The sequence below is a fragment of the Eleutherodactylus coqui genome, chromosome 1 (assembly GCF_035609145.1).
Source record: "Eleutherodactylus coqui strain aEleCoq1 chromosome 1, aEleCoq1.hap1, whole genome shotgun sequence".
In the NCBI taxonomy this organism is placed as follows: domain Eukaryota; kingdom Metazoa; phylum Chordata; class Amphibia; order Anura; family Eleutherodactylidae; genus Eleutherodactylus; species Eleutherodactylus coqui.
This window is the reverse complement of record NC_089837.1, coordinates 358,896,467-358,924,039: the sequence shown is the minus strand read 5'-3', so window position 1 is coordinate 358,924,039 and position 27,573 is coordinate 358,896,467. Positions and strand designations below refer to the sequence as shown.

The 27,573-nt window shown below is 46.6% G+C and overlaps 1 protein-coding gene across 1 annotated transcript in view; it reads left to right on the top strand.

The window, feature by feature from the left end:
* The first annotated feature begins 272 nt into the window (after positions 1-272).
* The window catches only part of NCK2 (NCK adaptor protein 2), a 41,731-nt gene continuing 14,430 nt past the window's right edge, over positions 273-27,573 (top strand). Inside the window, exon 1 of the mRNA XM_066577594.1 lies at positions 273-435. The gene's annotated coding sequence lies outside the window, so the exon portion shown is untranslated. The remainder of the gene's footprint in view (positions 436-27,573) is intronic.

The following is a 27,573-nucleotide window of genomic DNA, read 5'->3' as shown; positions in this document are numbered from 1 at the left end:
GTTGTGACACTGGCAGGGCGACATTGCACATGCTGTGAGGTAAAAGTTGTCCAGTGGGGCCGGAGCAGCTAACTGCACTGGGGCTTGTACAGGTTCTTCCATTGCTCTGCCCTGGGGGAGCCGCTGCACCTCCGCCTAGTAGAGCAGCAGAAGGACATGGACAGCCCAGCGCTGCCCCACCGGAGCTCGGCCAGTCACGTGACTGGGGTCCCGGGAGATACCGCTGTCAGGTGACGGCGCGGGCACGGAGACGTGAGCGCGCCGGCGGGAGGTGACAGGCGGAGAGCGCGCCGTGGCGGTTGGCCGGAGAGAGCTGCCAGGAGGAGGTGGAGGAGAGAGGGAGAGAAAGGAGGAAAGTGGGCCACGAGCGACTGGAAGAAGCAGCTGGGCCTGTGACCGGGGGGGCCCGGCGAACAAAGCGGTGATCTGCGGGAGGTGAGTGATGGGGATGCTGGAGCAGCGGTGTCCCCGAGGCCTGTACATCCCGGCAGCGGTGCCCGATGTGCCGCTCTCCAGCCTTTGTTAGGCGTGCTCCCCCCGTGTGCGGCGCTCATAGCCCCCTCTGCTCGCCGGGCTTCGGGGGAGCTGGAGGTGACCGGAGCTGCCGGGGACAAACTTTCCGGCAGCTCTAAGTTTTGCACGGAGGGTCCATTAGTGGAGGCGCTGCAGGTGAGGGTGGCAGCAGCTGGCACATCTCTGCCCGGTGTGGCTCATATTGGGCACCACATGGCCACTTGAAGAAGGGAGCATCTAGCTGGCAGTATGGGTGCTGTGCCAGTCTTGTGGACCCGGATGCCACCAACACGGACACTTTAACTCTATGTAATCCGGCGCAGAGAACACAATGATGCCAGTCATCCCCACAGCAGGTAGATACATGTCGCTGATGCCACTTACCTCTGCCCGCCATTAGGCACTACTTACATGGGCGAGTGGAAAAAAATCTGACCTGTATCGTATGCGCTTAGGCTGCGAATTTCAGTTTTTTTGTGATGCATTTCCATGTTTAGAATCAAGCGAAATGAAAAACCCCACATCACCCTGGTATGTATGCCCGTGTGCTGCCACGCTCCCATAGGAAAGAATGGGCAGAATCGCTCAAAAATTGGTCATGCTGCAATTTTTTTTCAATCAGCCTAAAATCGCTTGCGCTATTTAACCCATTACAAATAATTTCCTCCCACGTTCCCGCTCGGCGCCTCTAGTATCATGCTGAACATGCGTGTGAATATTGTCTGTACATACCAGGACTGGGCTGATCTTTTGCGCTGAAACCTAACTCTTCACGTCTGTGTTCTACTGACCTCTGTTGTCTGGACGCCGTTTGTGACTGTTCCGTTCTCCGTCGGGGAGGAGGCGATGGTGGAATATTCGAAGTTGGCGCTGTGATGAAAATGTGTCTTCTCTCTGATGCATAAATGCTTCCTCATCTGGTGGGCACCCTGGTCTCAGGGTAACAAGTCATCTGTGCCTGGTGGACTGATGGCAGAACATGCCAACTGCCCATCTTCTAGGTCAGCGATTCTCAGCGCCCCCAACAGGTCATGTCTTCAGGATATCCTATATAGAGAGAATGTCTGAGGACTGACAATAATTACATCACCTGTGCAACACGGAGGAAATCCTGAAAACATGACCTGTTGGTGGTCCCTGAGGACTGGAGTTGGAACACTGTTCTAAGTGACCATCCAGTGCTCTCCATAGTGGGGAGACCCAGCGTGGCCCCACAGGGCCGGTGATGGACGGTAGTCCCAGCGGCAGGCAGGATCAGCCTGCAGTCCGTTTATGTGGACCTTCATGGCCGGCAGGAGTGGACATCAAGGATGGGTGAAGTTGAATCGGAACAAGCCCTAGCCCTTGTTCCTGCATATATCAGTGCACCCATCTGCGCTCGGGGTTCCGGTTTACTGATCCGCTCGGGGAGACTTAACGGCTCCGTCTTATGATGGAACCAAACAGCGCCGAACTGACCCCATTCACTATATTGGGGTCTGTTCACTTTCTGCTCAGCTGCCTGGATTTCATCCTGGATCTGAAATAGAGCCTCCGACCGGGTCCCAACGCTGATGTGGAACTGCCCTAAACACGATCACTCCACTGATCCAAGTATGCATGTTTATAGAGGAATCCGGGGTGAGCGAGAACCTGTAGAGTACATCTCCGATGAAGACTGCGGCCACATGTAGGACCAGTGGTGGGAACTTGGCGCTCGGACATGTCGTGGCTGACCCCCTCCTATTATTAGTAAGCCTCTACCAGAAGAATCAGCTGCTTACATTTGGACGTATATTTTAAATACTTTCCTGTGATAGATGGGTAAGATTAAGCCGTATGGCAATCAATACCAACTCAACCTTGTTATGGCGTAACACGGGCAGGGCTGTGTGCCACTACAAGGGTGCATCCACACAGCAGAAGCACTGCGTTCTATAGTACAAGCAACGTGGGTGATACCGGAAGAAACCTCATCCACCTGCGGCAAAGAAAATCCACAGTGTAAATAGACCTGACGGTGCGGATTCAGTCCAGTGTGACCATTTAGGCCGGCTGCACACGGCTGCTCGAATTCCTCACGCTGGAGCCCACTGCAGAATCTGAGCCTGTGCCGAGCCGCCATCCGCGCGTACCTGCTTTTCTTCTTCTTTTGATGTACTGCGAATGGTCCCCATGGCGAGCCGTTGGACATGTGCAGTACAGTTTTTTTTTTTTCTTTTTGTAAATCCCAGCTTTTCCCGCTTGGTGATGATGTGGAATCCGTGACCTTTCATTGCGCAAGGGCCGTGGGTCAGACTGCTTACATTTACTACAATGGAAGCCATCCATGCAGGATCCGCACAGAAATGGAGCGTGCTGTGATTTTTTTTTCTTCCCCTCTGCGAGTGGAAAATTGCAATTGATTTCCGTGTGTAATGGAGGAAAAAGCGTTTTTTTTTCCATACCATGCTATGGACGGTATTTGCTGCTGAATCCGGAGACAGACGCTAACTCCGGATTCCGCAATGCAAATCCGCCCATGTGCAGCTGGCCTTAAGCAGTGGATTTCACCATTTTAAGGGCTTAGTCAGACGACCGTATATCGGCAGGGGGAGGAGGCTGGAAGAGTCGGGAGCAGTGCACTGAACTCCCACCCTCTCTCCGCCCCTCACCATGATTTGCAATAGGAAGGGGCGGAGCTAAGTTCCATCTGAATAAGCCCTAAATGAGTGAAGTGAAATCTGTGGCACAGCCTCCTCTAACATGCAGATTCTTTGGAATCTGCAGACCTGAATACTACACTACTCAAATTAATTAAGGGAACACTTACATCACACATCGGATCTCAATTAACAATAGAGCTAAGTTGAAAATCTTTACAGATACAAATTGTAAAATTCGCTGATCCAAATCATGTAATGGTGGTCAATAGCAACCAAAAGCATCCAGAGAATCAATTAGTGTAGATTTCATTATGGCAACTCCTAATGTGTCCTCAGTAGTGTGTATGGCGCCCATGTGCCTGTGTATCCACTGGTGACATGTGGGCATTCTCCTGATGACAGTGGGTGGTGTCCTGGTGGATCTGGGCGTCGGTGAGCTCCTGGACAGTTTGTGGCTCTACTCGAATACACTGGTACACAATGTCTTAGATGTTCTCAGATTCACTCTGGGGGATGTAAGAGCCACATAAATGGCCTTCATCGTCTTGCACCAGGAGGAACCCACGGCCCAGTGCACCCGCATACTGTCTGACTGTGGCGCTGTAATAGTCTGTTGCCTCCACCTGCAAAGCCATTCCCTTTTTGGGGGTTGATTTTTATTTGCACCAAAACGGGTGAAACTGATTCCCAATCACTTCTGCCTGCTAACTGGACAGATTAGCCCTGAATTGTAAGTGGCTTGGAGATATGCTGTGATGCTTAAGTGTTCACTAATTTATGAGCAATGTACTAAGATGCTGTCAGACAAACTGTAACTGCGGTTGTTCTAGTTATTCTCCAGCTTCGGCGCTCTGACTTCCCAGTACACTCACTTCTGAATATTGCTCCCCCAATGCTGACTAATGTAGCCCAGTCCCTATGTGTAGTGCAGTATATGCATGCACCTATGTAGTGGAAGATAGAAATCCGTGCCGTTCTCTGTAGCCCTATTAGATTGTGCACATAGCAGAATTTTAGGTGATGCACCCATGCGTTGCACGACACTATAAGGGCTATTTCAGACGACCGTATATCTGCTCCGTTTTCACACCGAGCCGATATACGTTGTCCTTGTCTGCAGGGGGAGGAGGATGGAAGAGCCAGGAGCAGGAACTTAGCTCCTGCCCCTTCCCTGCTCCACTATTTGCAATGGGAGGGGGCGAGACAGGGGTGGAGCTAAGTGCCTGCACTTAGCTCCGCCCCATCCCACCCCTCCCATTGCAAATAGTGGCAAGGGGCGGGAGCTCAGTTCCTGCTCCTGGCTCTTCCATCCTCACCCCCCCCGCAGAGACACAGTATATCGGCACGGCGTGAAAACCGAGCCAATATACGGTGGTCTAAATAAGTCCTAAGAGCAAGATTGGGTATTGAAAATTGAGCTTTCAAAAAGATTTTATGACTAGCAGTCCTGGAATATACAAAGTGGCCACAAAAATAGCCCAGCGCCGCACTGTTATGGAAGCTGTGCAAAAGACGATCTGTGTTGCTCATAGCAACCAATCACAGCGCAGCTTTAATTTTACCTCAGCAGCATAAGAAATGAAAGATGCACTGTGATTGGTTGTTATTAGCAACAAGAATTACAGGGGAAGTCGTGAGTTCTTGATTTTTAATTCCGCCAGTATTCGTCGCCTGTGCTGAAGAACGCTCATGCTAAATTTCACTAAAATCGGACCAGAACTCTGGATTTGTATACGAAGATTAGTCCTCTTTTGCAGACAGTATTTTCACTTTTGACATGCTTGTGTGTTTTAAAAAACCCCTTGACTCTTACTTGCTCTTTTTTCCTGGCATTTCATGTTCTAAAGTGAATCTTCTGGGAAGCACTACACCCGGAGCATGATGCGGCTAAAGGGAAAAAAACACAAATACCCAAAGCGCCATCAATGTAAAAACAAGAAACTGTACACTTTTCAATAACTTGCTATAAATTAACCTCTTTGCAATGTTTTTACCAAAAAAGCCTTAAAACACAGACTCCCCACATGTATATGATATGCGCAGACCCTGCACATTGCATTTACTATACCAGCCTGTGAAAATGGGGCATGCAGTGATTTCTGACACGCAGACCATTGTCCATCTGGTATAACATCCATGTGAATAGCTCAAGTGCCTCTAATAGGTCTTTGTGCTGCCTGTGGAATAGAGTCCCAAATATACCGTTCTCTGGACCCTTAACCCCTTGAGTGGCACGCCCGGAAAATTTCCGGGACGAGCTCCACTGCTCATAGCGATACAGCCCGGAAGATTTCCGGGCTATGTATCACTATGGGAGCTGCAGAGCACAATGCCACAAGCTGTGACAGTGTGCTCTGCCTGCACAGACCCACAGAGAACAAAGCAAGGGCTTTGAAAAACCAGCAGAAGATATTGCCGATATGCCGGCAATCTCCTGCACTGGTTTGTTTACAGGTTGCCATGGAGACCATCGGCTTGTCAGAAGCAAGCCGATGGTCTCTGTGGCAGGGAGAGCTGGTTGTTAGCTGTCAGAGGACAGCTAGGTACCAGCTCTTACAGCAGAGATCAGAGAAAACTTCCGATTTCTGCTGTGTTAACCCCTTACATGCTGCAGTCTATGTGACTGCAGCATGTAAAGGGCTGTCACCATCAGACCCCCGGAATGGGATCAGGGGTCCTGATGGGTCCCTGTGGAAGTCCCCTAAAGGGACAAAAAAAAAAAAAAAAAAAAAAAAAAAAGGTAAAAAATTATAAAAACACTTGTCTCCCTTTACTTTGTAAAAAAAATCAAAAATACAATCACACATGTGGTATCCATAAGTCGTAATGACCCAGAGAAGGAAGTTAATACATTATTTAACCCCTTAATGACATGGCCCCTTTTTTTCTTTTTTCCCCATTTTTTTTTTTCCTCCCCCCCTGTTTAAAAAATCACAACTTGTTCCACAAAAAACAAGCCCTCATATGGCCGTGTCAATGGAAAAATGAAAAAGTTATGGCTCTTGAGACGCAACTGCAAAATTAGTTGAAATTCAATGATTAGACCATTTTAAAAAAACCTGCCCTGGTGGGCACGACAGGGTGGTAGGAAACCCGCCACTCAAGGGGTTAAGGTGGCAGTGCAGTGTGCTTTTTGTTAGGGCTCTTTTACACAAGCTCATAACCCGTTCAGATGGAGCAGAGGCCGAGCCTGCGCAGTTGGCGCTCCAACATAACTGACAGTAATGGGCAAGCGCTTGCTGCTCAGCTATGTCGGCAGTCCTGCTGAAAGTGAATAGGGTGCCAGTAGTCTTACGCAATCACTGCTCCATTCAGTCTCCTCCTCACTGCCTTAGGCCTTCTGTCCACGGGCGTAGCGATATCCCACGGCAGATCTCTGCCATGGGAGCCGCCGCAGGGGAGAGCTGACGGCTCTCCGCGCTGAGTCTATCTGACAGAACCGCGGCGAGTCGCAGCATGCTGCCATTTAAATCCTGTGAAGGAACATCGCTATGATTCTCCGCTCGTGGACAGCGGGCTGCGCTTTCAATAGTAGTCTATGGAAAGCGGTCACTGCATTTCCCGCGGCCGGATTATCGCCGCGGGAAACACGGCGAAAAATGCCCATGGACGGAAGCCCTTATGACTGCTGTAAACCCGCAGTGGGGACATGGGACCCTCGTTCTCAAGATCAGGGCGTGTCTCTGCGGTGAGACCCCCACCAATCGGCAGGGGATAACTTGTCATCTTGGTACAACCTCTTTTAGAGTAGTTGTGCATGGATGGCGCTGTCATGTATTTTTCCTCTGCTGCTTTCCATACATGGTAGCCATTACAAACTTGTTTAATAAGAACAAGGAAAAGCGAAGGTCCTATTTTAATGCTCCTTATTGTAAAGTGTCAGCATTAGAGATGAGCGAGCATACTTACCGATTACCTCTCTCTCTCCCCCGCTCCCTTCTGCTCACTCCCGCAACACAACGCTTACCCCCGCCGGCACCTGAATCTTTGCTGGCAAGCAGGCAGGTACTCGTTAAGGACGATGTCCTCACAGAGTACGCTCGCTCCTCTCTAGTCAGCATTTCTTTAACCATTTTTATATTAAATTTGCCCTTGATTCACTAATGTTGCCTTCTACGTAAATGTTTTGCTTCTGGAGCTAGTAACGGTGGCACCACATGGGGTTAATAGGTTTGGCGCTGGGATAATATTTGGTGGGAATTGATACAGACTAGATGTGTTATTAGAAAAAAATAAGTATTCAGTTGGTGGTAAATTAATTTCCATCCTCAGTGCAATAAATGGAGTTTTATAACTTATCAGGCGGCCCCCTTTAGTCTAAATTAAGGGTTAAAAGAAATTGTGCACGCAGCAAATGATTAGCCTCGCTGCGTACAATTACAGTGATTATATAGCTGAGGACACAGCTCTCCGTGAAGGGTTCACATGTTGTGGTTGTATCAGGCAGAACATGGGGATGGAACACGCATGCAAGACATGTTGGCCTGGCTACACTTACCATCATAGAAAGCAAGGAACCCTGCTGTCATAGAGGAGGGTCTGAACATCCTCAGTGCATCTTCTTACCAGAGCCCACCCCAGCGCTGTCCTGTTACAGCCTTTTAGGGTGTACTCGGGCATGTATGCACAGTGATGTGCCAGTACAGTTCATAGGAGCTGGAGACATTCAAGGGACACTCAGGCAAAAACACATTTTTCGATGCCTGCCTACTGATCTGATTGCCCGTCACGTACTGGAGGTCTCTGTGTATTCCAGCCACCTCCCTGCAGTGCAGCTTCCTGTCTGATGCTTATCAGGCATCTTGTGAATGAGATTTTTTTCTTTTTTTTTTAACTTTGTTTCACATCTATCCCATGATGCATCAGCACGGTATTAGCTGAGGTTATACCATTTTTGCCTGCAGGTGAAAAGCATAATTATCATTACCTTCTGTATTCACCTATGTAAGCTATAGACCATAGGTATACCGTAAGGTGGTCCTTATTTTAAAATTTTAGCTCAATCAGAAAACTGTGAGGCGACCCTCATCGATCATGAAGTTTTGAAATTTTCACCTAGAATTTTTTTTTTGTTATTTTATTTATAATTGCTTGTAAGCACTAGTAATGGAAATTAATGAGTTAATTAATGCATTGCTAAATTAAGCCCACGCTACCACTGATTTAACATACTTTTATGTCCTGCATGAATTATGTTAATGATCTGCACAATATCATTGCATGCTGTACTTTTCCTGCACTAAAAGCAATGTGGTTATTAACGGCAGTGTTACTCTTAACATCGTTCGCTATGTATAAGGGCTTATTCAGATCTGCGTATATTGGCCAGGTTTTCACAGTGCAGTGCTCTGAGATCCCACCCTCTCTCAGCCCCTCGCCTCTGTTTGCAATGGGAGGGGCGGAACGGGGGCAGAGCTAAGTTCCGATCCCATTCCGCCCCCTCCCATTGCAAATAGTGGTGAGGGGCAGAGAAGGGGCGGGAGCTCAGTGCACTGCACCCGACCCGCCTCCTTCCCCTGCAGAAAGGGACAGTGTATATCGGACAGGCGTGAAAACCTGGCCAAAATACGCATATCTGAATAAGCCCTAAGGCTTGTGCACCTTTGGTCTGCATTATACATAGGAAACCTTATCAGGCTTTATCACTGCACTTAGAGGTAAAGCTCATTAAGTGCAGTTAATTATTTGTGAGGTGGGAGGGGCTACACTGTCTAACATTATGTTTTACAGATGCTAGAGACTATAAAAAAAAAAAACAACTCCTACTAAATCCTCTTAGGAAAAAAATAATGTTTAGTTTCTATTAAGCAGTTATGACACATCCATATGATATTTCATGAATGTCTGGTAGGGGTCCAGGAAACGGGGGCCCCCCCCCCCCTCATTTTTGGGATTGCTGAGGGAGTAAAGCTGTCACATCTTCACCATTAAGGCCTCATGTCCACGAGGAAAATCAGGCCCGCTACGGATTCTACATGGAGAATCTGCAGCGGGTCCCTCCTGCCCCGCGGACATGAGCGCTGAAAATAGGAATTTAAAAGAATTTACTCATCCGGAGCGGGCGGGAAAAGTCTTCTCTTCCTCACGGCCGGATCTTCTTTTTCGGCCGGCGGATGAACTCGTCACGCCGGCGGCACGTCGCCGCCGTGCCGCGCGCATGCGCCGGGCACATCCGCCGAGCCGAAGCAAGAAAGATCCGGCCGTGAGGAAGAGAAGACCTTCCCCGCCTGCTCCGGATGAGTAAATTCTTTTAAATTCCTATTTTAGGTCTCCCGCGGATCCGGACGGCTTCCATAGGCTTCAATAGAAGCCCGCGGGAGCCGTCCCCGCGGGAGACCCGCACGAAAATGGAGCATGGTCCAGATTTTTTCATGCTCCATTTTTTTTAAAATCACTTTTATTGACCATCCGCGGGTATTTATCTACCCGCGGGTGGTCAATGCATCCCTATGGGGTGCGGATCCGCGGGTGGGAGAAGAGATAAAATCTGCTGCGGATTTTAATTCTTCTTTTGCCCGTGGACATGAGCCCTAATACAATTTTATGTGGTGGGGATCATGTAATGGCATCACACAAACTGAGAATCTGGTTCCATAAGGGCTCCTTCTCACTGGTGAGAAAATCACGTGATTTTCTCATGATGCGAGAGTGAGTGAAAACAGATGATTATGAAACCAATGATTTTTAGTGGTTTTATTCTTGTTTGCAACGTGTTCACTCCTGTGATGCTGCAAAAAAAAAAAGCCATAGCATCTCCTTTTCTTTTTTTCAATTTCGCCCAATGTCTCCAATAGAGCCGGCGGCAGCAGCTCCGGGCCCATTGAAAGCAATGGAGAATATCTTGATTCCCTGCTGCAGCTGTGACAGCCGTGGTGGGGATGAAGGGAACCCCCGCAGCGATGCAGGAGCCCTTACCCCCAAGTATGGTAGATCTGAGCTGGTCAGAATTGAGATCACATGGCCATCTAAGGAAAAAGAGGCTGGGAGAGTCAGGCAGGAAGGTATAACTAACCAAAGGAACAGTAGCTCACTAATATATACTGGGGGGATAGTTACATAATGATTGGATTTTAAAGAATCACCAGAGTGGCCCTTTAATTACCAGTCAAGGAGTGAGGCTTGGGCTGAATGAATGGAAAGAGAATTAGAGCGGTTCCAGCTTGTGAACAGTCTATTGGATGCCTCCCAGTTAACATGCTGTACGCGTCACATGAAAGCGGAGATTTGGGGGGCCTTGGAAGTACCATGAAGTAAACAGGTAAGTATAGAGTACTCTTCACATCCCCTACCGGTGCTTAGGATTTGTTTATGGAGGAAAATTACTGACAGACTCCCTTTAAAAAGGACCGCGGACCCCTCACCCTCCTGACAGGTCTGCTTTAATAAAGATTTGTATTCCTTATAAGGTAACCATTCTGGAGCCGCGTTTCCTATGGCTCTGCATTGTGGTATTCCTCCTAGAAATGTATGACTAAACTGACAACAGGGTGTTACCAATGCTCTTGTCAAAGGGGTGTATTCCTACCGGTCCGCACTGATTGGATAGTGTGTGTTGGGACACGCCCCCTTACTGCTAACAGTTCACAATTCACTCATTCGTTTCTAGGAAGGAGAACAGAAGAACAGCACAATGCAGACCAGCTGCTCCAGAATAGATGCCTTATGAGGAATACAAGTATTTAGTAAAACAGACCTGTCAGGAGAGACTGTGTCACCTACTTCTAACCTTATGAGCTAAGCTTATGGGCTGGAAGTAGGTGAAGCACTGAGTCTGGGATGCAGGTGTTATACTTGCCTCCCCTGTAGGTGAAGCACTGAGTCTGGGATGCAGGTGTTATACTTGCCTCCCCTGTAGGTGAAGCACTGAGTCTGGGATGCAGGTGTTATACTTGCCTCCCCTGTAGGTGAAGCACTGAGTCTGGGATGCGGGTGTTATACTTGCCTCCCCTGTAGGTGAAGCACTGAGTCTGGGATGCAGGTGTTATACTTGCCTCCCCTGTAGGTGAAGCACTGAGTCTGGGATGCGGGTGTTATACTTGCCTCCCCTGTAGGTGAAGCACTGAGTCTGGGATGCAGGTGTTATACTTGCCTCCCCTGTAGGTGAAGCACTGAGTCTGGGATGCAGGTGCTATACTTGCCTCCCCTGTAGGTGAAGCACTGAGTCTGGGATGCAGGTGTTATACTTGCCTCCCCTGTAGGTGAAGCACTGAGTCTGGGATGCAGGTGTTATACTTACCTCCCCTGTCATTTCCCGGTGTGAGCGCTGGAAGCTGCCACTCGGTGCATTGAACGCCGCTGCTAAGTAGTCCACCCATTATAAAATTGAACAGGCGGACTACTTAGCAGTGCCACTCAATGCACCGAGAGGCAACTTCCAGCGGTCACTTCGGGGGAATGACAGGGGAGGTAAGTATAACACATCCCCGGACTTGGTGCTTCACCTACTTTTAGCCCATAAGCTTAGCTCAGAGGACTGAAAGTAGGTAAGAGTCTCTTTAAAGTTAAAAATAAAGAGTAAAGGAGCTTGTCACAGTACAATAAAGCTATCAGGTTGTAAAAGAAGTGTGCATCATCTCTGTCACATGTCCTCCATAACGCTGTCACCACTGAGGCTAGGGGTTGGATGTTGTGTTATCAGTCCTGAAGAACAGACTGGAGTAGAGGCGGGGGATTTTAAGTCCTTCCTTTTCTCTCATTTCAGCATTGCTTGCTGCTAGTTTTTTGTGTTCTGCTGTTGGACAAAACCTTTTAAAGGGAACCTGTCACCTACTCTTAGCCCTACAAGAGAAGCTTATGGGCTGAAGTAGGTCACCTGTTCATTCCAGGGATGTAAAGGTGGTTTCACACTTGCGCTGGGGATTCCGCTTTCCTGCTCTATCTCTGGACGGAACTGAACAGCGCCAGGCGGACCCCATTGATTATAATGGAGTCCGCCCAATTCCCACCCAGCTGCCTGGTCTTAGGGCACTTTTTCTACCTGTATTTGCAGTCGGATCTGCGACGAAACCTCCAGCCAGAGGTTCTGATGAAGATGTGAACCACCCTAAGGGCTCGTTCACAGGGGCGTAGTGTCGCCGCGTATTACGCATGTGTATATCCTGCGTGTAATACGTGACTGGAAAGTTAACTATAAAACTTTAATCGTTGGACTCCATGGGTCACCTACTTAGACTTAGCTTATAGGGCTACATTTTTTTTCAAATAGTGCTGAATAGAAATGATAAGAGCCTATCCTTGCCTCTCCCTGATCCCCGCCGCCCCTCCGTTCTCCTGCCGCCGCTCAGCTTACTTCCTGCAGACGCTCTGTGAGCTGAATGTTCAAAGACACCTGCGGGCGACCTTATGACAGACGGATGCCACTATATGGCTTCCAGCATCAGTCTGACTTATATGGCGAGGCCTTAATCGTATTGTGAACACAGTCTAAAAAATGAATGTAGTCTTCTCCCTCTCACCGTCTGTGTGGAGAGTGTTTCCCAGCAGCGGCTCGGCCCCCTTCAGGGTCTGTTGTATTTAATCCCAATATACTGGTGTTCCCTGCAGTAAATGGGCTCTGCACTCCATTAGTAAAGCCATTGAATCCTGCAGATGTCGTCACAAAGGTCAGTGGTAGCCTTCTTAAACAGTGTGCTCATTCAGCGCCTGCCTCCAGAGACAATGGGAACAGACGGCTTTCTATAGAAGCGGACGGCGATCACACTGCTATCATCTGTCTCCGGCCCAGCAGTTTACAGGGGAATGGCTTCCACTTAGTCACACATAAAACCTGCGTTGTTCAGCGGAAATAGCATCTAAATGGGACCTCTGTTAATGCAACACATCCCGTATATGTAGTGCAGCCCTTATAATATGGATGGAGGCGACTTTCACATGTTACAACAATTCCATTTAATGGTCAGATTAGTGTGTCTTTAAGGTCCTGGGTGCAGATGTCAATTAAAGGGAACCTGTCATCACCTTTGAGCCCCATAAACTACGTCATGGGGCTCAAAGGTTAAGGGAACGGTGATTGCAGGGAACTGTATTTCATACTCAGATGCTATGTTCCTTATCTGTGTCCCTGCGAAATTAGCGCGTGAATCAGTGTGATTCTTTCCGGGCGGCTCTGTGCCTGCGCCCTCACGTTCATCTCTATGGGAGAGCCGACCAAGCGGTCTGAAAAGAGTCATGCGGTATGCTCGATCCAAATTTGTGGGGACATAGTGCAGGAACGAGACACCCGGTGAGCATGGAGCACAGCTGATATTTATACTCCCGGGTGCCCCTTTCCTGAGCTTATATCCTCGAAATTGGTGCCCACACATAGTGACTCTCCATTCCATCAGCTTGAACTCAAAGGTGGTGACAGGTTCCCTTTAAAGTGTCACTGTTCATATTGGTAGCAGTTTCTTCATATCGGTGATTGGAGATGTGCTGATTTGTAATTGTAGTATTGGATTTATTTCATCTATTTAATGCATCTGGACTCTCACAACCTTATGGTTTTAGGACAGAATTCTGTCCCAGGACTTGAGGGATTTCTCAACTGCAGTTATTCTTCGGTTGTCCCTCTGATCCACTGGTTCCAGATCATTTTCAGCTGTCCAAGATTGCCTAAACAGTCTTCAGACTGCCTAAATACCTGCTCTCTAATTGGCTATAACTGCTTACATAATCAGCACTGGCCAATCAGAGAGCAGTCCGCAGTGTGCACTACTAGGTAGTTAGAAAATTGCTGCTGCCGTGTTAGGCTGCCTGTCCACAGGCGGGTTTGAATTGCGTTCCCCGCGACGATAATTCGGCGTCGGGGAACGCAGTGAACGCTCTCCATAGCATTGCTATGGAGAGCGCTGGCCCCTTGTCTAGAGCAGAGAATCATTTAGATTCTCTACTCGCGGACGGCAAATTGCAGCATGCTGCGATTTACTGCGATTCGCTGCGATTCTCTGGGGTCAGCCTATCTGTCAGATAGGCTGACAGCGGAGATCCGCCTGCCGACTCCTGCTCCTGCAGTGGAGATCTGCCGGGTGATACCGCAACGCCCGTGGACAGGCAGCCTGCAGATAATGTACCGCCTTCTGTACCGGGACAGAATTTTGCCCCAAAACTGGAGAGTTGCTTTAAGGGCTTACTCACATGGGCGATTTTTCACATCTGTATGCTGTCCATGTTTGCAATGGACAGTATACTGATCTATTAGGCCTTACACATATGCCAAAGGCAGATTCCGCAAGTGGATTTCCACCACGGAAGACCTGCAATTCATTGCAGAAAGTATTTTAAAATGCTTGCAGGAGTCATGGATTTGATGGTTTTACCACATGGATGTACGCGAATGCACAGTGGATCATCCTCGCGGATGCATTGCGGATCGAACTCTTCCATAGAGATCAGTAGAGCCCGTCCGCGTTAAAATGGAGCATGCTGCGATGTATTTTCTGCTTGCAGAATCTGGAAATCAGATCTGCCTGTGTGCACGGACCTGAGGATGCTCCATGGTTTCCTCTGGGCAACTCGAACAGCGGATCGCACGCACAAGTTGATCGTAGATTCCACCCGCGTCTGTCAGGCCTTACAGTAAGGCCTCCCTCACACAGGGCATTTTGTACGGCATTTAGCGCTGCATTTTCAGCCCAGCGCTAAACGCTGTACAACGCTCCCATTCACTTCAATGGGGCTGCTCACACAAGGCTGAAAACGCTGCGCTTTGACAGCGATGCAAGTTCTATTTTTACGCGTCACCCATTGAAATGAATCTGCAGCTGTTTCAGCACTGCTGAAAACACGGCAACACTTGGTGCCGCGTTTTTGGCAGCGTTAGCCGCTCACCGATTTTTGGGGGGAGGGCCTGCAATAGAAGCCCTACCCCAAAAATCAGTCCGAGCTAGGCTAGATAGAGAAAAAAAGAAGCAATACTCACCTAGCCGCTGCGGTACGGGTCGCAGCCACTGGTCTCTGCTGCTGATTCGGGCTTCCCCTGCACTCACAAGTCTATTGCCATAGGGCAGGTTTGAGAACCCCGCCTCCGGCAATAGAGTGCTGGGATTGGTTGTCAGCGCTGGCTGGATGCCCAATCACAGCCCTTCATTGACTGTCTCAGCCAATCAGAGCTTGCCTCCCTCACACAGGCATTTTTGTACAGTGTTTAGCGCTGCCTTTTCAGCCCAGCACTAAACGCTGTACAACGCTCCCATTCATTTCAATGGGGCTGCTCACACAAGGCTGAAAACGCTGCGTTTTGAAAGCGTTACATGTTCTATTCTTGGGCGGTTTCAGCTATCAGTCTCCCATTGAAATGAATGAGCAGCGTTTTCAGCTGTGCTGTAAACGCAGCGTTTTTGCTAACGCCCTGTGTGAGGGAGGCCTAAGGCTGTGCAGACAGGCACATTTCTTTACATGACCGAATGGTCCATGTAAAGAAAAATTACAGCGTGTCCTGTTCTATGGTGCTCATTGTATGTGCATCGTATGGATGACACAAAGAACATGGACACAGATTAATGTCAGACCTAAATGGGACACAGTCCCCTGTAGGAGTCCGTAAAGTACATCCAGCAATGTATGTATATTGATGGCCTCTTACTGTCACCCCTCCAGCTCTCTGCCACGGAAGCACAATGATTTCCTGTTTAAATCCTCTTGGTCCTTAGGAATAGATTAAAAATAGATTTGTATTAGTGATGTCACCAATTAGTAAGCAGTGGCAGGATGTGGCCATCGTCCGCTGCAAGAAATTAATTATAAGATTAAATCAAATGTTGCCGTTAAATGGAAGCGGCTGAGGAACTGGAAAATTTCATGAGACCTGATTTTTCAATTTGCATTTCTGCTTCTTTAATTAAAAGGATCTATAAATACAGTGTGAGTGACGCCGCTAATCAGGTGGAGCTGGAAATCGCATTGCACTTTCTTGTTTTGTAAATCCATTTGCTCTTTTGGGCTGCCTTCACTGTAAATCTTCAGTGTAAGATTATCTCTCTTCCTTTTGAGGATACATTCACTGATGGTAAGCAGGGATCTTGGAAATGGTAAGAAATAGAAATTGAAAGTAGATTACAAAGTCACATAACTTTTCAGGATACAATGATTAAAGGGGGTTTCTGGGACTCCGTTATCGATGGCCTGTTCGTAGTATAGATCAACAGCATCTGATTGGTGGCGGTCCAGCCTTTGGGACCCCCGGAAGTCTAATGTTTGAAGAGACTGCGGCACTTATAGATTACTGGTGTCCCATTCTTCTGCATGCTAGTCTCATGTTCAAGTCTATGGTTCAGTTTTTGTGCTGGCATGCTGCTGAATTTTTGCAGATGCTACAACACCTAGGGTGACTGATCCACAAACCTAATATGAGGACATAAAATTGTGCAGTGTCCTGCAAATTGGCCGGCACACGCAAGGCTCATCTGTACGCTTGATCATTTACTGAATGGTTGAAAGTTCGGTAGTTCCATGATGCCTGAGCAGCTAAAAAGTTGTACTAGAGCCAGAACTTCTCCAACTGTCATCAGGAGAAGATTGGTCCCATGACCACACTTCTGAGTGTTGCCGGCAGCTATCCTCCTGACTCCTCCATACACATGCACACTAGGCTTGGCCAGGCTTGCTTGTATGTTCAATGGTGAAAAGGGAAGAAGTAATAGACTGCTTGCAACAGCTTATTGCCTTCAGGTACAAAGGATGGGAAATCCAACACGCTCCATCTTTTCCTCCAACATTTGCTGTCAGGGGAGAGGTAGGACTCGGTCAGCAGTCATTCATGTTAGATAGTTGACCAGTCCAGCTGCAGTCAGCAGTTTGGCCAAGTTAGAGACAATATATATGGGGCACCTTAACTAGATCAAGCATGGCTCTGATTGTGCCAGTTTTCTCTGTAACTGCCACTAGTGAAGGTGCCCATACATCCTCAATAGCTGTTGGCCAAGCGTTCGTTCGGTGACAGACGTTTCTCCTGACTCGCCCCCCCAAATACATGAATGCTCAGTTCGGCTGAGCGTTCATGTGGTCTACATGGGAAGAGGTGGAGGTAAGCCACAGTTGGACAGTTCTGACTTCTGTCCAGGGAAAACGAGAGGATCGGACATTGAAATTCGATGTGCCAGATCATCATCTGTCAGGAAAATGAAGAAGTCCCATACACAGCAGAGCCGTTCAGACAACTATAAGACAACATAGTGTATTTGGGTATTGAGCCTGCTTTGATTACAGGGAAAAGGTGGTGTAAAAAAAACAAAAACATTTTTATATAAAAAATCTCCAACAATGTCTTTTTAAACAGGTAGTTTTTATTTGGTTTTTACATTTTTTTGTTGTACACGAAAGATTCCATACAAGAAATTACATGTTGAGCATGTATAACATAGCAAGTACAAATTATCGAGATAGTAATGAGAATACACGTAATTAAAACATCTTCTATAATTCTTGTCCGAGTATAACAAATTATTACCCGGGATTTTCATGAGGAATCGAATGAGAATGAAAAAGAGTTGTGGTTGAGGGTATAGGATAACTGGTAAAGAACTGAGGAAATAACTCCTCAAGACACTGGAAGCAGTCACTAACACACTATACAGCCATTATCAGAGTTATTTTTTGTTATATATCATCACCATTCTCCGCAAGGGGGGGTGGAAAAGTTTGGTTAGGATATGTTAGAGTAGTATTGTGCCCAGGGATTCCACGTGCGAAAGAAATTAGGCATAGTTTCGTTGGATAGAGCATAGATTTTTTCATAAGAGCAATGGTCTGCTAATGTGTGATGAATAGAGATGAGCGAACCTACTCGTTTCGAGTAATTACTCGATCGAGCACCGCGATTTTTGAGTACTTCCGTACTCGGGTGAAAAGATTCGGGGGCGGGGGGAGGCGTGGGGGAGCGGGGGGTAGCAGCGGGGAACAGGGGGGAGCCCTCTCTCTCTCCCCCCCCCCCCCCACTCCCCGCTGCAACCCCCCCACTCACCCACGGCGCCCCCCGAATCTTTTCGCCCGAGTACGGAAGTACTCAAAAATCGCGGCGCTCGGGCGAAAAAGGGGCGTGGCCGAGTAGGTTCGTTCATCTCTAGTCATGAACCTCAGTTATTGTTGGAGGGGGGTTAGATTTCCATTTTTTTGGATAATGCTAGCTTAGCTACCATCAACATGGGGCAGGTCCATTTTCGTATCGGCGGGGGAATCTCATTGCACTCTAGTAGCAATAATGCGAGTCCTGGCCTTTTGGGAATACGCTGATGGGTGACCTTGTATATGGTCTGCAAGATCGCCTTCCAATACTCCTGTATATGTTGGCATTCCCAGAGTAGGTGAAGTAGTGTGCCCACCTGTCCACATCCTCTCCAGCAGTGTTTGTCTGTGCTAGGAAAACATTTTGCTAGTTTGAAAGGTGTGTAATACCATCTGGTTAACACTTTATAATGTGTCTGGAGGAGGTTTGCCCAGTTAAAGGTAAGCGTCCACTGTTTCTGGGAGAAAGTGCTTTTCAGGTCGTATTCCCAATTTAAGAGATGGACTTTTTTTGTGTTCCCATGTCGCCGGTCAGGGTGTTATAGTAGTGTCTTGTATGTGATATCCCTTTTGGTTCTTTGTTGGAGAGAAAGGTGACCAATGCTTTAGGGAGTAAGCTACTCTTTAGGTGGGATACATTCAAGTATGACCTTATTTGACAGTATAGGTGGAAATCTTCAGGAGGAACATTGAAAGTCGCTCTTAAGGTCTGGAAGGAGGCAACTCTCTCTCCTGTGAACAGATCCCCCACTCGGCCAATTCCCAATCTAGACCATCTTGTGATCGATAAGTCTGGGATAAAGTATGTTAGTGTTTCCAAAGGTAGGTCAATCACGCCCCTATCAGGGTCTCGTTTCAATTTTTGGATGTATAAACTCCAGGCTTGTATGGTTGCCAACATAGGGGGTGAGAATTTTCGCAAGTCTGGGCTGGGTGTGGAAAGTGGATATATCCCGCTGATTGCCATCGCTTTAAGGAGAGAGCTTAGATTTCTGTTGTTAAGGTTTTTTTCTCTATGAGCCCATGTTGTGGTAGGATATTTAGTCCGCCAAGGTCCAACAATGTATTTTGACCCTTAGGCCACTCTCACACATCCGTATTTAAGTGCGGTTACTGCGGCACCCTAAACGCCGCGGTACAAGGCTCCCATTGGTTTCAATGGAGCCTCGCAGACCTGAGCTCGACTGCGTTAGTAACACCGCGATTTTTGAGCACGATCTGCTCCATTTTATCACAATTCACGTAGCTTATCACCCATCAGAATGATGGAGTGCATTAAAACCTGCTGTCTGAGAACGGCGGTAAAAACGCGGCAAATCACTGAGTTTTGCCGACGGCATGTGTGAGAGTGGACTAAATAAAATGAGGCTACAATTATAAATGCTGCACATAAATAGTATCACAATAATAAATAAAAAAAAGCAGCAAATGGCTTTGGCCGGGAAGCCCCAGATAGATGGGGCACTAAACTGCTAATTCATCATCTTACCAGCAGTGCCGTCATACATGAGGCTGACTAATAAGTTCTAATGATATATTGGTTAATCACACATTTCATACAGACAGATGATGAATGTTTACATACTCAGACCTGTCTCATTTAGATGGTGGTTATCCCCTTAATGACAGCTGGATTTATTTTTAAGCTTTTGCCTCTATTCATTTCAGTAGCTTTGACTTTTTTTGTTTTAACCATGTGGCTCTGCGAGGCCTTGTTTAATGCAGGCTTGTGCATATAGAAATTGCTGTCTAATCCTGTGGGGGTGGGGGGGGAGGGGGTGTGTGTATATGGATATGTGTGTATATGTCACACTGCATGACCTGCTAAAATAATTATGGTCATGCGGATACCTTATAAACAAATTTTTTTTGCAGATGCTTTAGTAAATGTGTTATTCTATTTTTTAAATCCCATTAAACGTCCGGGATGGGAGGTTTCTCTGATTGTGTCAGCGATCATTAGACGGCGGAGCACCTGCTCCTCGGTGGCATGGGACTGGGCTCCATCCTCAGCACTGTATAACCACAACTACTTCTGTTTAGTAATTAGGTGATGTCCAAGCTCGCACAACCCTAATCGATTGCATATTCTAACATGCTGCAGTGACTTGCCAGAATGTGTTTTAAGGTGCACTTGCCCATTAATGATTCATTGCTCGTACAGATCCTTAAATATTTAAGCAGGAGTAAGTGCATAGATTAGTAGCAGTTGTAATCTTACTAACTCATCCATAGCCAAGATGGCCGGAGACCTAGAGAGCTTATTTGGCTTCTTCAATCACTCGGTGGGGTAATCCAACCACGTTTAGTAGTAATAAAGAAGTTTGTTTTTAATTATTTAAATCTGATTTTGAGCTTGTACTTTTTCTTTGTAGACAATATGCATTGTTAGAGGCTGGCTGGGGTAGAGGAGTCCATAAGTAGTGGCCCATCCTTAAAGGGGTTCTATCAGTAAAAAAAAAAATTCTATACTTGCCTATTCCTCCACAGGCATTCTACTTACCTCACTTTCTCCTCGCTGGTCGTCTCCTGCAGTCCCCCCCGGGTCACCTCACCTCCAGCTGTCTGATTCTGTACGTGACGTACATTCACAGGTAGCCTTTTTCCTGCCCGACGATGTACGCTACGTCGCTAGTTCACAGTCTGGCAGGGAGTGCCTAGCTACTGCAGAGACTGCGAGTGCCCGCTGTCTCTGCAATAGATCAGCATTCCTTCCTAGCCAGTGAACGCTACATCATAAGGATGTGACCTTCACTGACCTGCAGGAAGAGGAGTGCAGGCATCATAACAAGCTAGCCGGCCTGCGATAAGCTGACTCGGGGGCTGGAGAAGATCAGCAAGGAGTCTGCCTGGGGAAGAATAGGTGAGTATAGAATTTTTTTTTTTTTTTTTAATGACAAAACCCCTTTAACCTGTCTGACTAAAAAAAGAGGTAAGCTCTGGTGGGATCCAAGGGCAATTATTTTTCTTCTAACATGCATTGCGCTATAATTTTTTGATACTAGTAATAGACATGCAGCACTTTTATCAAATGTTGCACTCAATTTTTCAGTGCAATGCATTTACCATGGCTAAATGTGTTATTGACAAGGCTGGACAATGATTAACAGGCAGCCCTGGCATTCAGACCCCACCATCCACATAGGATATTGAGCCACCCTCCTTTTATTCTGAAAGAATTTTGGTACACAATGTATACAACATGTTTTGCTTCACTTAATGACGCCCCTCAGCACTCCCTTAGTGTGTAAACCATGCAATAAACCAGGAATGAAAAAAGATGTGGCACATAGAAACAACTAATCATGCTGTCAAGGACATGGCTTTTTCAATAAGGAAAAAAGTATTACACTACCACTATACAAGCACCAATACTGACATTTATGTGCGGGCCTCTGCGAGACCGGCACAGAAATAGAACATGCCGCGATTTGTTTTCCGTGTGCATTGTCACGCTGACAAATTGCGGCCATAGGCATAGGATTGTGTATTGCAATGCAATCCTATGCAGACCGGCAGGGGCGGAAATTCTGTGGGAAATCCCACCGCAGAATTTCCGCCCGTGTGCAGGGGGACTATGTCCACATTGCCATTTAGCATGTGTCCGCGTAAGGTTTTTTTAATCAAGAAACCACGTCGGCCACAAAAAAGAAGTTCTTGTTGTTTGACATTGTTTCTTGACTGGTTCGTTATTAAAAACCATACATGGACACATGCTAAATGGCAATGTGGACACATGCTGTATAAACTTTGCCTTTCTAGAATGCATATTTTTAGAAGGTCCTTGACTCGTTTTAGGCTTCTTTCACACATTTGTTCTTCCCTAAAACACTGTGTGATGTTTGGTATTCATTCATTCACTGAATTTATTTTTTCACATGCTTGTTTTGCACATTAATATAAGAGAGCACTGGGTGGTATTTCCACAATGTCCTTTGGATTGTGCTTTTATGAGTTAATTTATTATACTTATTTATTCGGAAGCTAAACACTAGGGGGCGCAATCTGGACATGGGATTTTCACTGAAAGAGTAGTAGATGGTTGGAGCAAACTTCCAGCAGACGTGGCTGGAAAATGACTGAATTCAGCGATGCCTGGTATAAGCATAGATCTATCTATGGGTGGACTAGATGGACCGCATGGGCTTTTTCTGCTTCTGTAATGAAGGTTTTTGGTTTATTGGTCTCCAGTGCTTTATGTGACGATGTGTCTGCACACATGGGTATGAGTGGTTTGTATAAACCCGGCACACATACTATTTTTAGGAGGTGTTGTATGTCTCTGGCACTGCTTGTGTCAAATTTTCAGCCACAAACATGAATTTTTATTTTTTTATTTTTTTTCTTTCTTTAGCAAAACCTTTTTATGCTTTTAGAATTCATATTGTATTTTTATATGTCAGTATGACAATTTATTTTGAAACCAGTGGCAGTGAAGAGGTTAAATGGTGATATAGAGTCACCATGGTAAATGAACTAATACGGTTATGTTCACACAGGCAGATTTAGGATTTTTCCATGCAGATTACATCTCAAAAACCATGGCATAAATCCACAGCTGAGCCAAGGTTTTCTCCCGTGGTTACGATCTTCTATACCTGTGGATAGCCATAGTCTGTGGGCATGTGTCGAACTCTGCGTCAAGAGGTGACATACCACTTTTTTCCCACACGCAGGGCAAATCTGTGCCATGTAGACTACAGCGCAGATTCCCATTCAACTGACTGATACAGTTTATTCGTGTGGATTTGCAACAGATTTAATGTGAAATCCGCAGCAAATTTGTGCTGTGTGAATATACACTAGTGGTGCTATAAAAAAAACAAAACCTTTTTATGGATTTTGGTTTAATGGTCACCGCACTCTGAGACAACTGGTAGCCAAAGTGATAGCTACCGCAGCGCCACAGTGTCACAGCACCCCCCCCCTCAAAACCCCTTACTTGCCTCCGGATCCGCTGCGTGAAGTCCCGCATGACGCTCCAGGGCAGTGCAGCGCATGACGCGCTGGCGGTGTCACATGACCCACCGGTAGCGTCATATGACGCGCTGAGCGGGGCGCCTATTCATGCTATACTTCCACTCTGCTACAGCGAAAGTATAGTGTGACGGGCGGCTTCCATGGACTGCAATGGAAGCCGTCCGCGCATATACCCGCGGCAAATAGGACATGCCGCGGGTAATTTCATGCTGTGGAATTCCGCGGCATGTACATTGAGCTATTAGGTTCAATAGAACCTAATAGCTGCAGTGAAACGCGGCGGAAATCCTGCCGTGGGAATTAGGCCTTCAAGTGCAAATCACTTTAGTAATTTTTCAGCACAAAAATGTCATTTTAAGTAAATAAAGTACTGGCCACTAGGGATCTAACGCCCTTGTATTTTGTTGTCCACTGCCTGTTGTCATGTGATGCACATCTCTAGTAATGGGTAACAAGGAGTTAAATATAGCTTGTGCTAAACTGCTGGCGGGTTAACTCCCTTCCCACCATCTGCTGTTTGTATCGAGTTTGCTCAGGAGCCAAGCCCTTACACATGTGGCGGGTGTTGGCTGTCTTTGATAACTGACATATGGCTGGGATATGGCTGGCTGTTAAAACTGTCAGCGGCATTTTAAATGGACTATTAGACAGAAGTGGCTTAAAGAGTGCCTGTAAATATTTAGTGTGTCACAGCTGCTAGAATCACATTTACATTGCTCTGTACTGCTGTACACTGTCCTACATGATGCTGCTATTCTTCTGTTACTGTAAAGCTACATTTACACAGGCGTTTTACACGCGATCCTCACACGTGTATTTCACACACAATAGAGGAACACAAGTGTTTCCCATTGATTTCAGTGGGAAACCTTGCACGGCATGCAAGTGCCATATGATGTCTTTAAAAGGGTTTTCCAGGGAGAATACTATTGATGACCTAACCTTAGGATAGGTCATCAATAGTTGATTGGCTGGGGAAAACGTCTGTGTTACTTCATTCAAAAGAATGGAGTTCATATTTGTGATAGTTTTGCGCATCTCGCAATGCACAAAACTCATGTGAGTGTCCTGCTCGTATGCGTGTAGCCTAAGGTAGAGAAAACAGCAGATTCTGCATCCTACGTGCAGTGCATAGAAGACGAATTAACAGCAGTCTCCTCCCTCCAGCTCAGAGAGAACTGAGAATTTGAGATTCCTCCTGCAGACGGGAAGCCTAGTGAAAAATGCAGGATACATAGTCTTAATCCTCCATGTACATGTAAATGACAGCTTATTCATCTGAAAGTGCAGGTACACTTTACCAGGACTTCAGAAGTAGTGAACGCTGAAAACGATGGCTTTATCCATTATGATGCACACAGAACAGACAGATTAATTGGAAATCTTCATGTATTTTGCATTGTTCTGCTCACCCATCAGTTACATTTCCTATATTGTCACTTGGTTCTTTCATCATCCCGCACTACAATAACTGTCAGTGGTCTATTCATCAGGAATGGAAGCTGAATGTTTATTCTCCTGATCCTCCAGTAATTGCCTCACTCCCTGAATCGTGATCCCCTCCTCCGTGGACGCTGCCTGCAGAGTAGTCCCCTGTCAGCACCGGGCTGCCATTCCTCCCCTGCTTCATATACTCCAGCAATGTTTTCTCCATCAGTTGCTCCCAATTACAGCTTGGATGCTCAATAACACTGGGCTGGGGAATGGAGCTCCGTCAGCAGTTAGCAATAGGAAAACATGACAGGATGAAATGCCTCGCACCTCCCATGTATATTCTGCTTCACTGACAGCCGTCAGAGGGTTGTCAGCATGAGGTCAGAATCTTACACAATGTATCTCGCTGAGATTGTTTGAAAATCTAAGCAGAAAATAGACAAAAAGGCAAATATTTTGGCGCATATAGAAGAACCAGGCTACAATCTGAGCTAATCTGCCCTAATGTCATTGGTAAAATGAATGGTGAAGTTGCTGATGGACGGAGTTGGCCGCTGATACCCAAGGGATTTTGTTAGGATAGAACCAGTTTTCCTCTTTATCGTCCTACACTAAATCGTCTTATTCTATATAATGCAGTTGTCTTTCAGATGCTGTAAGACGCTACTATAAGTTGGCAGGCGGCTTTTGAAACGTGAGCAGTTTTCCGGCAGATGAGACTGATTTCAATCGGATGCATGTTAGCGGTTTTTGTCACAAATTCACTTGCAGATTTTGCCTCGTCAGTGGACACCATCTGCATATAGAATTCTGACGTGGAAATGTTTCACTTCTTGACACAGAAACTTGCGGAAATTTTGTTATATTTCTGCATGCAAAATTTTGCCATTGACGGGACAAACTCCATAAAAGGTTCCGTAACACAGCTGTGGATTTTGATGCAGTTTTTAGAGGCGGAATTAACAGAAAATTCTGCAGTGAATTTTGCTATGTCAGCATACTTGTAATCTCAATAGGAGATCTGTCTGTGAAGCTGGGCTGCTGGCTTAGGGTACTTTTACACCGGCCAGAGTTGCCTGAGTAATCCCTCATAAAAGCGATTATGGGCAACTAGCATTCCATGTAAGCACAGGACCCAACAGGGCGAGTGATCGAGAATCACTCACTTGTTGGAGTCCCTTGGCTTTCAGCTCACCTAAAAACCAAGCGACTGTTAGCCTGTATACAAATAAGGAAGCTGGAACAATACCTCTGCAAGGCAGCGCTCCTACAAGTCAATGTTAGACTATATAAGCCTTGTAACAATAACTGGGAATTGAAAGCCAAGCCAGAATCCATACACAGACAGCTGTTTCGGGGTGATCGCCCCTCATCAGTGCAGTTTCTGGCTTGGCTAGTGGGAGGCCTGTGATGTGGGTCCGAAACACTATCATTTCTCCTTAGGGAGAGCATCTAGAAGGTGGATGATTCATACTCCTCTGGGTAATATGCAAATAAGGGAGATGGCCTTTATAAACAGGTAATTGTTCATCTACAAGTATAACATAGTGATAACACAGTGTTGGGGCCACAAAGGTACATTCACACTGCTGTAAAGACTGCATCAGAAAAAAGTGTGCGTTTAAGATGCAGCTTTGCGGTGTTTGTAGGCTTTTACTGCTTCCAATCTGCCACATGTGAATGCACCCTAAGGCCTCATGTCTATATCGGTAAAACGCTGCAGGTCTTCCCACAGCGGTGGGACGAGACCGCGAATGGCTGCGAGTGGGGATGCGTATGAAAATGCCACCCATACACAATGTAGTGTGTATGAACAGGGTTTAATTTGCTACCTATGTCAATGTATAGGGCTTGCATTGTGTGGTACACAGAGAAATAGAGCATGCAGCGATCTATTTCTCATGCTCATCTACACGCACATGTGCATGGTTCAATGAAAGTCCATTCACCGCTTATCACGTGGCCATGCAACACACGCATAATACACAGTGAAAACACGGTCGTGGACATGAGCCATAAATGTGGCGCTAAGGATTTAACGAGTCACATCTCAAGGATGCATGTCGTCTGGAATCTGTTACTGCACCGAGGAGGGATAAGCTATATATCATACAAAGCAGTATGGCTGTTGTACCAATATTTAGGTCTGTGGCGAGGCTGCCTTATCTAGGGCAGCATTTACCATGCAGGCACTTCTGCAGAGCAGTGAGAGCATGTGTAACAGACCTGCTTACAGCTGCATTCATTTGCTGGGAGCATTGAGGGAATAATTTGTGACCAGCAGGACGGCACCAGTTCTGTATAATTAGAATTATTTTGTCGCTTTTTACAGAGAAATTGCATTTCTGTGCTGCTGGTGAAATTCATTTGAAGTGTGTGTAATTAGACTGGCTGTAATTTAATTCATGCTTCTGGGAAAGGACTAAGTTAGCGCTTTATCACTTTTAAATACAGAATTTTCTATATTACTTTGGGGTTTTCTTCTAGTTTTCACTCACATCTGTGCTGGAGGCTCAGTTCGGAGGTATGCCACAAAATGCCAGGCATGCCACACTGCTTTACCTTGGAGAATGTCAGGTGGCATGTCAGCAGCCAGAAGGTTCACATTGAGATCCATCTGGCGGTTCCCCTGATTTTATTATTCGGCTTCCATAGCAGTCGAACAATGGAGATCTCCCCGGAGGCCTCAGGACGGTGTGAGTGAGGCCTAAATAAGTTCAGGGATAATAATGACTGGAATTTGTTTCCTCCTTAAAGTATTTCTTCAATTACATTTTAATTCTAGTGTTTTTTTCATAAAGTTACCTTTGAAACATAAATCGGCGCATCATTTGACAACAAAGGTTCAGGAAGTGTAGCCATGTTGGACTAGGCCGGTCTCACATCTGCGTCAAGCCTCCGGTCAGAGGTTCCATCACGGATGCGGCTGCGAATACCGGAAGAAAAAGTGCCGCATGCAGTGCTTTCTCTTCCATCCGAAAGCTGGGCAAAAAGCGGGCAAACCCCTTTTATTAGTCAATGGGGTCTGCCCGGCGCTGTTCGG